We start from the raw sequence: 14663 nt of genomic DNA, 5'->3' as shown, positions 1-14663 counted from the left end.
GGAGAGAGGGGGAGGAGGGAGGGAGGGGAAGGAGGGAGAGAGGGGGAGGAGGGACAGAGTGGTAGGAGGGAGGGGAAGTAGGGAGGGGGATGAGGGAGGGAAAGAGGGGGAGCAGGGAGGGAGGTGTAGGAGGGAGGGAGGGAGGGGAGGAGGGAGGGAGGGGAAGGAGGGAGAGAGGGGGAGGAGGGAGGGAGTGGTAGGAGGGAGGGGAAGGAGGGAGGGGGAGGAGGGAGGGAGGAAGGGGGAGGAGGGAGGGAGGAAGGGGGACGAGGGAGGGAGAGAGGGGGAGGAGGGAGGGAGGGGAAGGAGGGAGGGAGGGGAAGGAGGGAGGGAGGGGAAGGAGGGAGGGAGGGGAAGGAGGAGGGAGGGGAAGGAGGGAAGGAGGGAGGGGAGGAGGGAGGGAGAGAGGGGGAAAAGGGAGGGAGGGGTAGGAGGGAAGGGGTGATGAGAGTGCTGAATTTTGACTGTCATCTCTGGGGAAGGGGTGCCCGGGGGGAGTGGGGGTGGGTGGGGGTTGCCCGACTTCTCTCGCATCTCCGTGATGACCTCGTGAAATGTTTAAGAGGATTCCGTGCCGAACAACGGCGTCTCGGGCTCCTGTTGCCTGACAGCCCCCCTCATTCACCCCCCCCCCCCCTCGTCTGCATGAAGGCAGAGGTGGGGGGGGGAAGCGGGGGTGAGGGCAGTCAGGTAGCCCACTGAGGGGGGGGGGGGGTGTGAGGTCGAGGGGCAACATTCAAATCTGTGCATGACGAGAAATCGCAGCAAACAAGTGTAGAGGAGTAAAATGGGATCGTGACGTCAGGTGTGCCGTTCAGTGCGATGACGTCACGTCTCCTAGGGTACTTAAGGGATACCCCGTGACGTAACAGAGTCACTGTGGGAACGGGTAGAGTAAGCAGGGTGAAGAGGGAACCAGGGGTAGAGAGAGGGATCGAATAGGGAGTCTGGGGAAAAGCCGGTGGTAGCCGTAGAGGTGCTTCTCTCTCCGCTCGGTGGAGTCGGCAGAGTCCACGATCCGACACGAGAGAGAGAGAGACGGAGCTAGCCGGCAGGGACCCGGACTCAGAGTAGGACCGCTAGCCCCTGGGTGTTGTGTACCCTGCTGTGTAATATTGTAACAGCTTTAATAAACTCTGGCGGAAGCCCTTAACTTACCACCGTCTACGAGTACGTCCGTCGGAACTTCTCTACACAAGTACACAAACAGACCAAAAAGTCCAACAGCACGCAAGAAGAACGCTTCTGCTGCAGCAGTGCAAGGTGGTGAGTGCCTGCAGGCAGGCACGTAACGTCCATAAGAGGGGATCTTTGTCTTTGTATGCATTTCACAATCAGAATGTGCATTTGTACTGGAGGAATCCGAAGAGCTGTAAAGCTCTTTTTCACACATGTCCAGTCGTATGACCATCGGCACATAAGTAGTGGGGAGACAAAGGCGGTCGGGGGTCGTGCTGGCCATCCACCCACTCCCCCATGTGTGGCGTGACGTCCTTTAGATGGTGCTCGCTTAACAACACTTGCCCCAACAATCTGTTAGAGGCTATGGGGGGGAGGGGGGGGTAAAAACTTTTTTCTTTGTGTCTGCACGGTATTATAATTCACGTGGTAGCTTTGGTTTTGCAAGAAGGATGAGGTCTCTGAGACTCGTCCCAGGCAGGAAAGAGCTTTACTTGGCAAAAACAGTCGTCCGCATATCACCAAGAGGACCCTTCGCTGAATGACAATGCACCACACGCACAGCACGAAGGGCACTTTGTTTATCACCAGGACAGAGACGAAGATTCCTCCCCGTGTAGCCTGTAACAGACTGTTGGGGCAAGTGCCGTTAGCGAGCAGCACCTGTGAAGGCCGGCACGGCGCACCGAGGGTGTGGGTGGACAGCAACACCGCCTGCCCGGCCGCCTTTGTCTCCCCCGGTGGCGATGTTTACACACCGCACCAGGGACTCTCATTTGAGGCTGAGTCGACCTACGGGAAGCCCAGGATATCACGCGCACAACCTCTCACACACACACACGTAAAAGACACAAGTATTACATTTTCACAAGTATCTGTACACGTGCAACATCATGCACGGGTACACAGGCGGTCAGCCACTTTGTTGTTGTTGTTGTTTTTCCACTGCCGGATGGGGACCTCCCTCCAAGCAGCGCCGTTCGTTGGTGTGGTTATTCGACCATACTTCACCACGCTGGTCACTGTGGGTTGTTGGTAAAGGCGGGGGTCGGGGGGGGGTTGGTGGGGGAGGGGTACAAGACGTGGAAGCCGGGCTTATTTCTTTTCTTAATTTATCAATTGATTAATTAATTAAAAGCTTTGAACGATGCCTTTAATCTGCGTAAGTTCTCCAATCCTCGCCTTCCTCTCCACGTTTAATCAGCGCCATGCGGAGCGCGCTCGCAATCCCTTCACGCTCCGCCGATCATTCTTCAGTCCACGTTCAATCTTCGCGTTCATGAGCGCTGTTTGCGAACGGCTCGACAGAGCTGCATTAGCAGCCGGCAGCCAGCCAGCCAGCGGCAATAATAATTCTCTATAATGATAGGTTTTTACCCTTTCAACTGGTACAAAAACTGACACCTTTATACAATGCATCATGTTTGCAATAACCACAACACAAGCAGTCAAAATGCAAACAAAAATAAACTTTGATAATGATATGCACTGTCCTTGAAGTTGATTGGTCCACACCCGAGACAGCTTTTCTTAGAACCTAGTCTCCATTGGTGTTGGACCAGATGACGCCAAAAGGCGTAGTTTATTTTTGTTTGCATTTTGACTGCTTGTGTTGTGGTTATTACAAACATGATGCCACGTACAAAGGTGACAGTTTTTGTACCAGTTGAAACGGTAAAAACCTATCATTATATTTTGCCACTGGTAAAGGAGATGTCTCATAGTGTAAATCATTCTCTACTTCTCACGCACCTACTGCAAGGCATCACATCTGCGTTAACCACACATCATGCTTGCGGTAAGATATACGCAACTGTCCTAGGAAACTGATTTGTCTACGTCTAGATTTGAAGCTTTCGTGACTGCAAGGATTCATACTTTTAGGTTTTTTCGGTAAAGTCACGTAGGTAAAAATGTTTAAATTAAAATTAATAAAAAAAATAAAAAAAAAATCACGACGTTTCGGAGGCAACACAAGTCTCCGTCATCAGGTGGGACCATCACAGCCAGATTTCAAGTGAGCCTCACTTATACAGCAAAAAGTGAGGCTCACTTGATACAGCAAATCTGGCTGTGACGGTCCCACCTGATGACGGAGACTTGTGTTGCCTCCGAAACGTCGTGCTTTTTTATTATTTTATTTGTATTAATTTTTATTTCAATTTTTTACCTACGTGACTTTACCGAAAAAACTAAGAGTATGATTTGTCTCGTCTCCAATGTCCCCGTGTATATAGAACTGCTCACAACCGCCTTGACATCTGCACTGCCCTCGTACCGTTCACCGTGCAGCGTTGTTCTCCAGCCCAATACCCGGTGGGGGAGACGAGGCAATGCAGCAGGGCGCTGGAGTTCTGGTCTCGGCCGATCAGTTTCGAAGGGCAGTGGCGTACATTAAACTGAAAGCGCATTCGTTTCAATGCAAGCGTAGAGACAGTGCGCGGACTAGCGGTCACGAGTGGTAACTACAGGTGTGGTGACATCACAGAGATACATAGAGAGAGACAAGTGCATATGTTTGTCTCTCTCTATGTATGTCTTTGATATCTGTCTCTACTTATATGTCTGTCTATATGTCTCTGGTTCTGTGTTTGATCTCTCTCTCAAATTTAGCATTCTCAGGAAGAACGCAATCAACCAGGTAGGGTGTTGACTGTTATGTTATCCGACTCTCTGTTGTATTACATCACATTTCTAAGTATACTAGATTTGTGTTTCTATTTCATTTATACCTGATGATGATTGCTTGTGTTGCAATCGAAACGTCGTATGGTAGTATTTAATTTATTCTTTTATTTTTATACGTGACTTTACCGAAAGAACCACAAGAACAACAAGGCGCAGTTCTCAGCAAATTAGTTCTCAAACTAGGTTTAAGAGCGCAAAGCTCCAGTGACTTCCCTAAATCACGGAGTGAACAAGCGACACTCGCCACCTTTCCGCTATGAGACGACAGTTGATATTCGCATCCGTTCCCCTATTCACGAATTCAGTCTTCTAACACGCGAGTTTTGGACACCGCCGAGAATCAGGAACGCTAATTGAGGGCGTTAGAGGGTGGAGATGTGGGCCGATTTGAAAAACAAACCAAAACATTCATCGGTACGATTTGCCATCATTTCTCTTGGTAATTACAATGCCAGCGAGTGTAACCGCCGCTGTTATCGACCGCGTAAATAGTCGCCACTATTTACCACTACCTTCTTGAATTATTTTTCAACTGAGTAACCCCCCCCCCTCCCTTCGCCTGCCCCAGCATCCTGTCTGTCTGAGAAATAAGCGTACGAACAGCGAACGGCAACATTTTAACCAAGCGTCCGTTTTCGTGAGAGTCACCTAACTTGGCTGAGCGAGCAGAGTAGAACACTCAACGGGCGCATTCGCTCGCGGGCCGTAAATTTTGTATTCTCAGGTTTTTTCGGTAAAGTCACGTAGGTAAAACATTAAAAGTAATGAAAGTAAAATAAAACAAAACAAAAACAAAAATAAAAATAAAATTCACGACGTTTCGGAGGCAACACAAGTCTCCGTCATCAGGTGGGACCGTCACAGCCAGATTAGCCGCATCAAGTGAAGCAATGATTCAAGATGTAAGATGTAATCCCTTATAAGCAATTGCTTCACTTGATGCGGCTAATCTGGCTGTGACGGTCCCACCTGATGACGGAGACTTGTGTTGCCTCCGAAACGTCGTGAATTTTATTTTTATTTTTGTTTTTGTTTTGTTTTATTTTACTTTCATTACTTTTAATGTTTTACCTACGTGACTTTACCGAAAAAACCTGAGAATATGAATCATTGCAGTCACGAAAGCTTCAAATCGTAAATTTTGTGTTTCTCGCTCACTGGTCGCTCTTGCAAAGCCACACAGTGTTTACGATCGATGCGTCCGGTAAGGTACCTCTATGTCGCTCGAGATTACCCTATCGATTAGAATTGTATCGTAATTGTTTTATAGTGGAAGATTTATACAGTTTGCCTTTAGAAGCTAACCCCCTTTTTCCTGATGACGACCGCTTGTGTTGCGATCGAAACGTCGTAGTTTTTTGTGTTAATTTCTTTGAACCTATCTACGTGACTTTACCGAAAGACCCAAATAATATGAATAAGATTCACGCGTGCTTGTTCACCAATGATTCTCGTGTGTGATAGAATGTGACACATTTATAAATCACAAGACGTACCTCCCCTCCCCACCGCGGGGTATTGCCACGTGTACCCTCAGAGGTGCGGGTACTGTATATCCGGGTGAGAACCACTGCTCGGAATTGCCCGACTCTAAACCCCCACTCACCCCACGCCCAACACGCCACCTCCATAGGAATCGATTAGAATGAATGAATCGATTGTAGGTAAATTGAGAATTCTAAACGTATCGTGCTCACAGAGGAGCAATCGTTTTTTCCTTTCCTTTCGGTCAGATCGTCGGGTAGAGTAATAACATCAACGAGACATTTACCTTTTTTCTGCTTGGTTCGTTCGGTAAAGTCACGTAGAAGGGAAGTAATAAAATAATAAAAATAAAACATAATAAAATAATTCTCACGACGTTTCGGCCACAACGCAAGCAGCCGTCCTCAGGTGAAGACCAGGTCTGTCGGGGAGACAGCGTCTGAATGAAACACCACCACGCTTGGAGCGTATATTTAAGCTGGGTATATTTAAGCTGTCAAGGCGCCCTTCCCCCCTTCCAACCCAGCTTAAATAGACGCTCCAAGCGTGGTGGTGTTTCATTCAGACGCTGTCTCCCCGACAGACCTGATCTTCACCTGAGGACGGCTGCTTGCGTTGTGGCCGAAACGTCGTGAGAATTATTTTATTATGTTTTATTTTTATTATTTTATTACTTCCCTTCTACGTGACTTTACCGAAAGAACCAAGAAGATGAATCCCTGCAGTCACAAAAGCTTTAAATCGAAATTTGAGCCATAAACCATCAGCACCCCTCACTCCAGTCAGTAACACTGGTCAACTACAACATTTGCGAGCGAAATTTTTTAGTCTCGTGATGTTTTATTTTTATTTACATTTTTTAATTGTACCAGGTAAGGCCCGCATGAGCCTACAGAGCTCTTTTTTTCAGAAGTGGCCTGGCCACAAATGATGACTCGCGTGGATATTTACAGCAGCCACGAGCTCTAAACGCGCGACGCTGATAACACTGGTCAACTTCTTGGTTCTTTCGGTAAAGTCATGTAAAATGGAAATAATAAAATAATAAAAATAAAACATAATAAAATAATTCTCACGACGTTTCGGCCACAACGCAAGTAGCCGTCCTCAGGTGGAGAACAGGTCTGTTTTATTTGTATTATTTTATTATTTCCATTCTACGTGACTTTACCGAAAGAACCAAGAAGATGAATCCCTGCAGTCACGAAAGCTTTAAATCGAAACACTGGTCAACACACTTTTTCTGGCATAAGGTATTCCAACGGTTGTAAGGTAATTTTGGGGTGCTGATTCCAAATCTGGCATCAGTTTTTGTCTATCACATCAGTGTTTTGAGATATCAAATATTGCATTTTCAATAAAAACTGCAGAAGAAAAATATTAAATAAATGTGGATATCTACATAAAATGATATTATAAGCACACTATCCTGAAAATACAGCACCATATTTTAACACTAAAGCAGTCACTGACTCGCAACAACTTGCAATCATAAGTGACAGAGTTAATTTCGGGTAACATCAATGAAAGTGGGGTATGCCGATAGTATAACAATCAGATGTGATAGAGCAAATCTGAGGTCAGATTTGGAATCAGCACCCTGAAATTAGTCTAAAACAGCTGCAAAAGTCCAGGCCAGAAAAAAATGTGTTTTTTTTGTTGACCAGTGTAATCATCCTCGCAGCAGCAGTAGCAGCAGCAGCGGATTTTGGACTCAGCCATCAAACAAAGGCGGTGGTCACCGCATCGTTGCGCGGCGCTTTCAGATGCGCTGCTGATGCGGCCGTCTGGAACGCTCTTCCCTTCCGATATCGGAAAGCCACTGGGAGCTATGCACTCGTAAATCACCATCCTCATCTAGCTTGACAACCTCGTTTCTTAAGAACCGCTTTTTGTGATTAGCTTGTTGTCCTTTTCACGCACCTCCAAAAAGCGCGGTTGGCTACATACGGAGCGAAGGAACTCATCTTCTTGGTTCTTTCGGTAAAGTCACGTAGAAGGGAAGTAATAAAATAATAAAAATAAAACATAAAAAATTGGAATTAATAAAATAATAAAAATTAAACATAATAAAATGAGAATTATGTTATTATGTTTTATTTTTATTATTTTATTACTTCCCTTCTACGTAACTTTACCGAAAGAACCACGAAGATGAATCCCTGCAGTCACGAAAGCTTTAAATCGGTGCGAAGGAAGTTCAACGTACACACACACACACGCGCGCAGGTGTTAAACAAAGCTCAGCTCGTAAGTGCAATTTTCCTACGAGCCCATCACCTCTGACAGCGCACGTGAGAGGGGGGGGGTGTGGAGAGATCCTGCAGAGCCGGTGAGAGATGAGTCAGCTGATTCATAGTCCGTTTGAGCACAAATGGAAGGTTGCGTCGTCAGGCACGGCTCCGTAGTCGGACAGCTGCAGCATGTCTGTTCCGCGTTGACTAACTCCAACCTATTCTAGGGGCCTACGGCATCTTCTCAGATTGACACCATCCATTGGGCATTCACGTGGCTACATTTGTTTGACTTGCATCCCACTGGGATTTTTGCACACTGCGTTGGTGTACGGTGTTTTTTTCTGCAATATTTTGCTGTCTTTTCTTGGATTTTCTGTTTGCACTCAGTCACATATTCACTTTAAGATGTTTTTTTGTTCATGTTTTTGTTTTTTGTTTGTTGCGGTTGCACCCGATTCAAGAGCCGAATGGCTCACAGGGCTATACCTAATAAATGAACTTGAACTTGAACACGACTCTAGATTTGAAGCTTTCGTGACTGCAAGGATTCATACTCTTAGGTTGTTTCGGTAAAGTCGCGTAGGTAAAAAATAAAGAATAAAAATAAAATAAATAATAAATCACGACGTTCCCTACGTGACTTTACCGAAAAAACCTAAGCGTATGAATCCTTGCAGTCACGAAAGCTTAAAATCTAGAATTAATAGCCTCTACGGGGAGTAATTTCACCTATCTGTTAGAGTTTGTTTAATCCTTTATATTAAGATCGCTTGCTTGCGTGCTTGCGTGCTTGCGTGCTTGCGTGCTTGCGTGCTTGCGTGCTTGCGTGCTTGCGTGCTTGCGTGCTTGCGTGCTTGCGTGCTTGCGTGCTTGCTTGCTTGCTTACGACCGTGCAAATCTTTCGGTCGTTTTTTAACACACTTCCCGTGATCCAATCGAGCTGACATTTTCCGCACAGACTCGTTGTGCGTGACAATTAATTTTCGTGAAATTTTTTTTCCAAAATGTTACACTTTTTAGGAAAAAATAATGGTATGACTGTGTGTGTTTGGTGGGAGGTCTGTTTGTATGTATGTGCGTGCAAGTCTTCATCCTGGTTCTGGTTGTATGTGCTTGCGTGTGTGAGTGCGTGAGACGAGGTGGCCGAGTGGTTAAGGCGATGGACTGCTAATCCATTGTGCTCTGCACGCGTGGGTTCGAATCCCACCTTCGTCGCGATTTTTTTAATCCTTTATATTAAGTTCACTTGCTTGCTTCCTTGCTTGCGCGCTTACGACCGTGCAAATCTTTCGGTCGTTTTTTTACCCACTTCCCGTGATCCAATCGAGCTGACATGTTGCACACAGACTCGTTGTGCGTGACAATTAATTTTCGTGAAAAGAAGATTTCCAAAATGTTACACTTTTTAGGAAAAAAAAATTATATGTAATTACCAATTGCTTAATGGTGGCAGGCAATCATCTGACCCATAGGTGGCAGCCATCTCAAGCCAGAGGACGAGAGGACTCTAGCCGCCACGCATATAAAGGATTTATAGTGAAAAACTTTGTTTTTACGGGTTAATTTTTTAACAGACAACGAGACAAGAAGTCACAGCTTCTCGAGACGCTGGCCTTCCTCAAGAGATGCCGCGATAACAATGTAATACCCATCGAAATTTAGCTGCGACGGTCCCACCTGATGACGAAGACTTGTGTTGCCTCCGAAACGTCGTGGTTTATTATTTATTTTTATTTTTGACCTACGTGACTTTACCGATAAAACCTAAGAGTATTTACACGACTGCCAGCGTTAAACCGACAACGTCGTGGGAGACAAACTACAGCCCTTTGTAATCGCGTGGCAGTAGTAGGCTTTCGCGACCAATATCATTCGTTATGAAGGTTTTTTTTTGCTTTGGGATGATATCGCGTAAATATAAAAAAAAATGTGTCGTTAAACCCGTCACCACCCGACACAGCCACAGCGAGTAAGGCGTGTAACGTGAACAAAACGTAGTTAACTACTTCAGCACCCCCGGTGTGTTGGAGAGTAAACCAACACCAATTACAACCCGAGTGCGACGTTTCGCTGGCGACCACAGCAAGCTTCGTCAGGCGATTTGCCAAAATCGTGAAGGTCTTCCAGCTTCGGGTCTTAAAATATAGTAAAGGCGATGTCATCAGCCCTGTGTTTAAAAAAAAACCATGACAAAAATCATAATTATACGTGATTATAGATATCCGTTAGAGGCGTCAGGACAACCATCAATCGTTTTCATGGCCATCTCGTGCCTGGCCCAGCCCCCCCCCCCCGTGTCAGGAGTCCGCGTGTTTGTTGATGGACAACAAATGAAGGAAATTCCAACTCAATTTCGCTCGTGGATTTCTCGCTCCGGGAGGGTTGAGGGTGGTGGGGGAGCAGGAGGGGGCGGGGGGGCTCTTGTGACCGGCTGATTGCCCCGTCAACTAGATGACAAACGCTTCCATTTGCGAAAACAGATCCCACGGAACCACGCTACCCCGATATCGGCTCCTATGCCGCTTTTTTCCCCCCTTACATTTGCATTGCAGTATTGAACATAAAACTATACCAGGTAAGGCCCACTGAGCTATATAGCTTTTTTTCTTTTTCAGAAGAGACCCGGCTACAAACGCATTGCAGCCAAATAATATCGACGCACCTGCTGTTGATTCTGAATGTGAAGGGGAAAATACCGGAGGACCCGGAGAAAAATCCACGCGACCACGGGGGCAGAGAGAGAGTTAGAGAGAGACACGCAAACTCCAAATATACAGCAGCATGCATCGTCAAGGTCAGGATCGAACCCACGACCTCCTGTATACCAGGCGAGGTAGTTAACGTCTCCTAGCCACCGTGATGATGATGAGAGAGATGAGACACGCAAACTCCAAATATACAGCAGGCATCGTCAGGGTCAAGATCGAACCCACGATCTCCTGTATACCAGGCGATGTAGTTAACGTCTCCTAGCCACCGTGATGATGAGATGAGAGAGAGAGACACGCAAACTCCGAAAATACAGCAGGCATTGTCAGGGTCAGGATCGAACCCACGACCTCCTGCATACCAGGCGAGGTAGTTAACGTCTCCTAGCCACCGTGATGATGATGAGAGAGATGAGAGAGAGAGACGCAAACTCCAAATATACAGCAGGCATCGTCAGGTGCGACGAGAAGAAGGGTGGGGGGGAGGGGATTAATGTATTCCTATAAACTAAAATGTATCGTTTCATCAGGTGCTCGCCGCTAACAGCACTTGTCCCTTCCCCCCATCAAAAAAAAAATACGTTCAGGCTACACGGGGGGGGGGGGGGGTGTAATCGTTGTCCTTTGCCTGTGAATGTGCGAGTTGTTAACGCGCGGTGATGTGAGTGGCCCACCCTGCGGTCACCAAATCAGAGACGGGGAGAGAGAGATGAGAGGCAGAGAGAGACGAGAGGGAGAGAGACTTTTGACTTTTAAACAACTTTTATTGCCGCCAGCAGCAACAGCACTGGAGGCGATTCTGATACGAAATACAGCAACACAAATAACCAACACGATACATCCACGCGCTGTGGCGATAAATGCACCACGCGCACAACACAACATAAAAGTCACGTGGTGGTGGTGGTGGTGGTCATTGCGCACGCCACGGTGACGAGCGAGCGCTTCAGAAGGTGAACACCACGAGGGTGCCGTCCATGCTGGTACAAAGGGCTTGTCCGGCTCCCCAGCGTTCGAAGAAGACGTGCACATCACCGGCATGTGTGGTACGCGTGCTCCAGCCGGAGCCGCGCCTTGAGCAGGCCCCTGAACACTGGAAGCATCACAGAGCAGCCGTCAGTGTCACCTTCCAGCATCTTTCTCCTCGTTATGTACACCGCCATCTTCGCCTGAGCACAGGCGAAGTTGGCGAGGTCATGGCGCTTGTTAGCCAGGTAAGGCACCCCATATACGAAGCTGCTGTTGTAGAAGGGCACCCTCAGTTTCCTGAAGATGTCCCCCAAAAGGCGGGAACATTGGTTTGAGCCGCTGGCAGCGTAAGTACTGGTGGGGCAGATCCTCCCTGGCACCGCAGGAAATGCACAAGCCGGAGAGAGACATGAGAGGGAGAGCGAACGAGGGAGAGAGATAGCGAGAGATGGACAATGAGAGAGGAAAGAGAGATACGAAGAGAAAAAAAGAGAGACATTGGAGAGAGAGAGAGAGAAAGCAGATAAGTGATGACCGGGAGAGAGACAATCTCTGTCCTTCACGAGCGATACGAGACAGATGCAGACGTAGAAGAAGAGAAATGGTAGCGGGGAGAAATGGGTGATCGATTATAGGTGAGTGGGATAGTCTTTTCCCTCCCTCCCTCCTTGTAGAATGGCTCGCGATGTAGACGTAGAGAAACCAGCACAGGTGGCGTCAGGAATAGGCGGAGGGCATCGTCATCGCCACGATGTCTCCCTTCGCGTTTGTGGATCTGGGCCATTGCCTCGCTCCGCTCTCTTTTTTTTACGATCAGTGGAAACAAGAAGATGCTCGGTGTATTCGGCACTTTGCTTCGTTCATCATTTCGTAATATATTTTTTTATTTACATTTTTAAACTCTGCTTTATGTAAAGCCCCACCTCTCGCTCACTCGCGTTCTGCACGACCCCAGCAGCAGCAGCACAACCGCCGGAGCATCGGGGTTAGTTTGTGCGGTGGAACGCGGCTTGGGGGGATTGGACCGTGAGCAGCTTTCGTGGTGTGATCAAACACCTACCCACCCCCCTTATTTGTGGGGGAAGAGAATGTGCCAGGATGTGGATGTGAGAGAGGGCCGAACTGAACGAGGAGTAGAGTGAGGCAGATTAGAGAGATGAGATGAGAGATGAGAGCGGAGACGAAAGGGAGAGATGGAGGGTGAGTGGGTAGTCACACACGTGTCCGCTTCCGGGAACCCGCACTCACTCGCGCGTGAATTATTGATGGGGAAGCTCGCTACGCAAAGACAAATACAAAGATAAAGATCCCCCGTATAGCCTTAACAGACTGTAGGGGCAAGTGCTGTTAGCGAGCACCTATGAAGGCCGGAACGGTACACGAACGAGGGGGTGGGTGGCCAGTACCACGCCCGACCGCCTTTGTTTCCCCAGTGGCGATGTTTACACACCGCACTGGGTACTCATTTAAGGCTGAGTCGATCTAGGGGAGGCCCAGGACCGGTTCAGATAATCGTCACTGGTGTTGGCCGTGAGCGGGAATCGAACCCGGGTCGCCAGGTTCATAGCGCAGCGCGCTAACCGCTACACTACCGCTCCCCATACGCAAAGACACACACATACACACACAGACAAAGATCACCCGTATAGCCTCAGCAGGCCTGTTGGGGCAAGTGCTGTTAGCTGGCAGCGCCCATGCAGGCCGGCACGGCACACGACGGGGGGAAGGGGGTGGGTGGGTGGGTGGCCAGCACCGGGAGTTGGTGGTCCCGGGCGGGAATCGAACTCGGGTCGGGTTCGCCCCCTCGAACCGCTGCGTGGATGGCCACACACGCGCGAGCCATTCGCATGCACCCCCCCCCACCCCCCCAATATCAATGGCTTGATTGGCAGCATCAGAGCGTTTGATTGAAAGTGATACACGCGCATAGATCTGGGAATGGGGTAAGCGAGTTGGAGGGTGGTGGGGTGGAAGGGAGGGGGGGGCTGAAAGCAAAGATATCGACTGCTCTGGCGAGTGGGGGGAAAATAAACTAGCCTCGGTTGTCGTTCTATATATATATGTGTCTGTGTGTCTGTGTGTCTGTGTGTCTGTGTGTCTATGGAAAGTGGGGAGCAGTAGTGTAGCGGTTAGCGCGCTGCGCTGCGCTATGAACCCGGCGACCCGGGTTCGATTCTCGCTACACGTCCAACACCCAGTGACGATTATGTGAACCGGTCCTGAGCCTCGCCTAGGTCGACTCAGCCTCAAACGAGTACCTGGTGCGGTGTGTAAACATCGCCACTGGGGAGACAAAGGTGGTCGGGCGTGGTGCTGGCCACCCATTCCCTCGTGTACCGTTCCGGCCTTCATAGGTGCTCGTTAACAGCACTTGCCCCAACAGTCTGTTAAGGCTATACGGAGGATCTTTACGGAAAAAGTCGCATATTTTGTACTCGTTTGTTTTGAGCGATAATCTGTTGCGGTGAGGGCCCCACGGGACCTCACCGACATCACCGGCGACGTCACTGGGCAGCGAGGGGTTCGTCCGTCTGTCTCCACGTGGCGTCCGTCGACGCAGCGTGATGATGATGATGACGACGATGACGACGACGACGACGTGAGAATAGAAGGCGGTACATTAATTGACGTCTTCGTTGTCATCATCGTCATTGACATAATTATCATCATCATTTTCTTCGTTATTGTCATCATCATCCTTGTCGTCATCATTATCGTCGTCATCATTATCATCGTCATCATCATCGTCATCATCGCCGTCATCATCGTCATCATCATCGTCATTATCATCATCGTCATCGTCGTCATCATCGTCGCCATCATCAGCATCACCATCATCGTCATCATCATCGCCATCATCATCGTCATCATCATCGTCGCCATCATCGCCATCATCATCGTCATCACCATCGTCGTCATCATAATCGCCGTCATCATCATCGCCATCATCACCATCGTCATCACCATCATCATCGTCGCCATCATCAGCATCATCATCGTCGTCATCATCATCGCCATCATCACAATCATCATCGTCATCATCATCGTCATCATCACCATCGTCATCACCATCATCATCACCATCGTCGTCATCATCATCACCATCGTCGTGGTGTGGAGTTCCCACTGCCCTGATGGTCTTTGTCTGCTTTGCTCCACCAACGTGAGAGGAGTTCACGAATCGCCGGCGACTGCGATCTTCGTCGACAAACGCGCGACCCCGCGGGGACCCCGTCACCCTCAATGCCACCGAAACTCGCGCGTGTGCATACGGAGAGGAATTATACAAACACCCCCCCCCCCCCCACCTCGTATAGCCCGTACGTCTTCTCTCGGTGTTTACCAGAGGTGGGACAAAGTCATTGTTATGCAAGTCCAAGTCGAGTCGCAAGTCATC

General features: G+C 48.5%; 1 non-coding gene across 1 annotated transcript; it reads left to right on the top strand.

Annotated features, from left to right (window-relative positions):
* Positions 1 to 8722: 8722 nt before the first annotated feature.
* On the top strand, positions 8723 to 8804 carry TRNAS-GCU (transfer RNA serine (anticodon GCU)). Its single transcript has one exon. It is a non-coding gene; the product is annotated as a tRNA-Ser (tRNA).
* The last annotated feature ends 5859 nt before the right edge of the window (positions 8805 to 14663 follow it).

The sequence above is a fragment of the Lampetra fluviatilis genome, chromosome 29 (genome assembly GCF_964198595.1).
Source record: "Lampetra fluviatilis chromosome 29, kcLamFluv1.1, whole genome shotgun sequence".
Lineage (NCBI taxonomy): Eukaryota > Metazoa > Chordata > Hyperoartia > Petromyzontiformes > Petromyzontidae > Lampetra > Lampetra fluviatilis.
The sequence above is the reverse complement of the archived record's forward strand: the minus strand, read 5'-3'. Positions and strand labels throughout refer to the sequence as shown.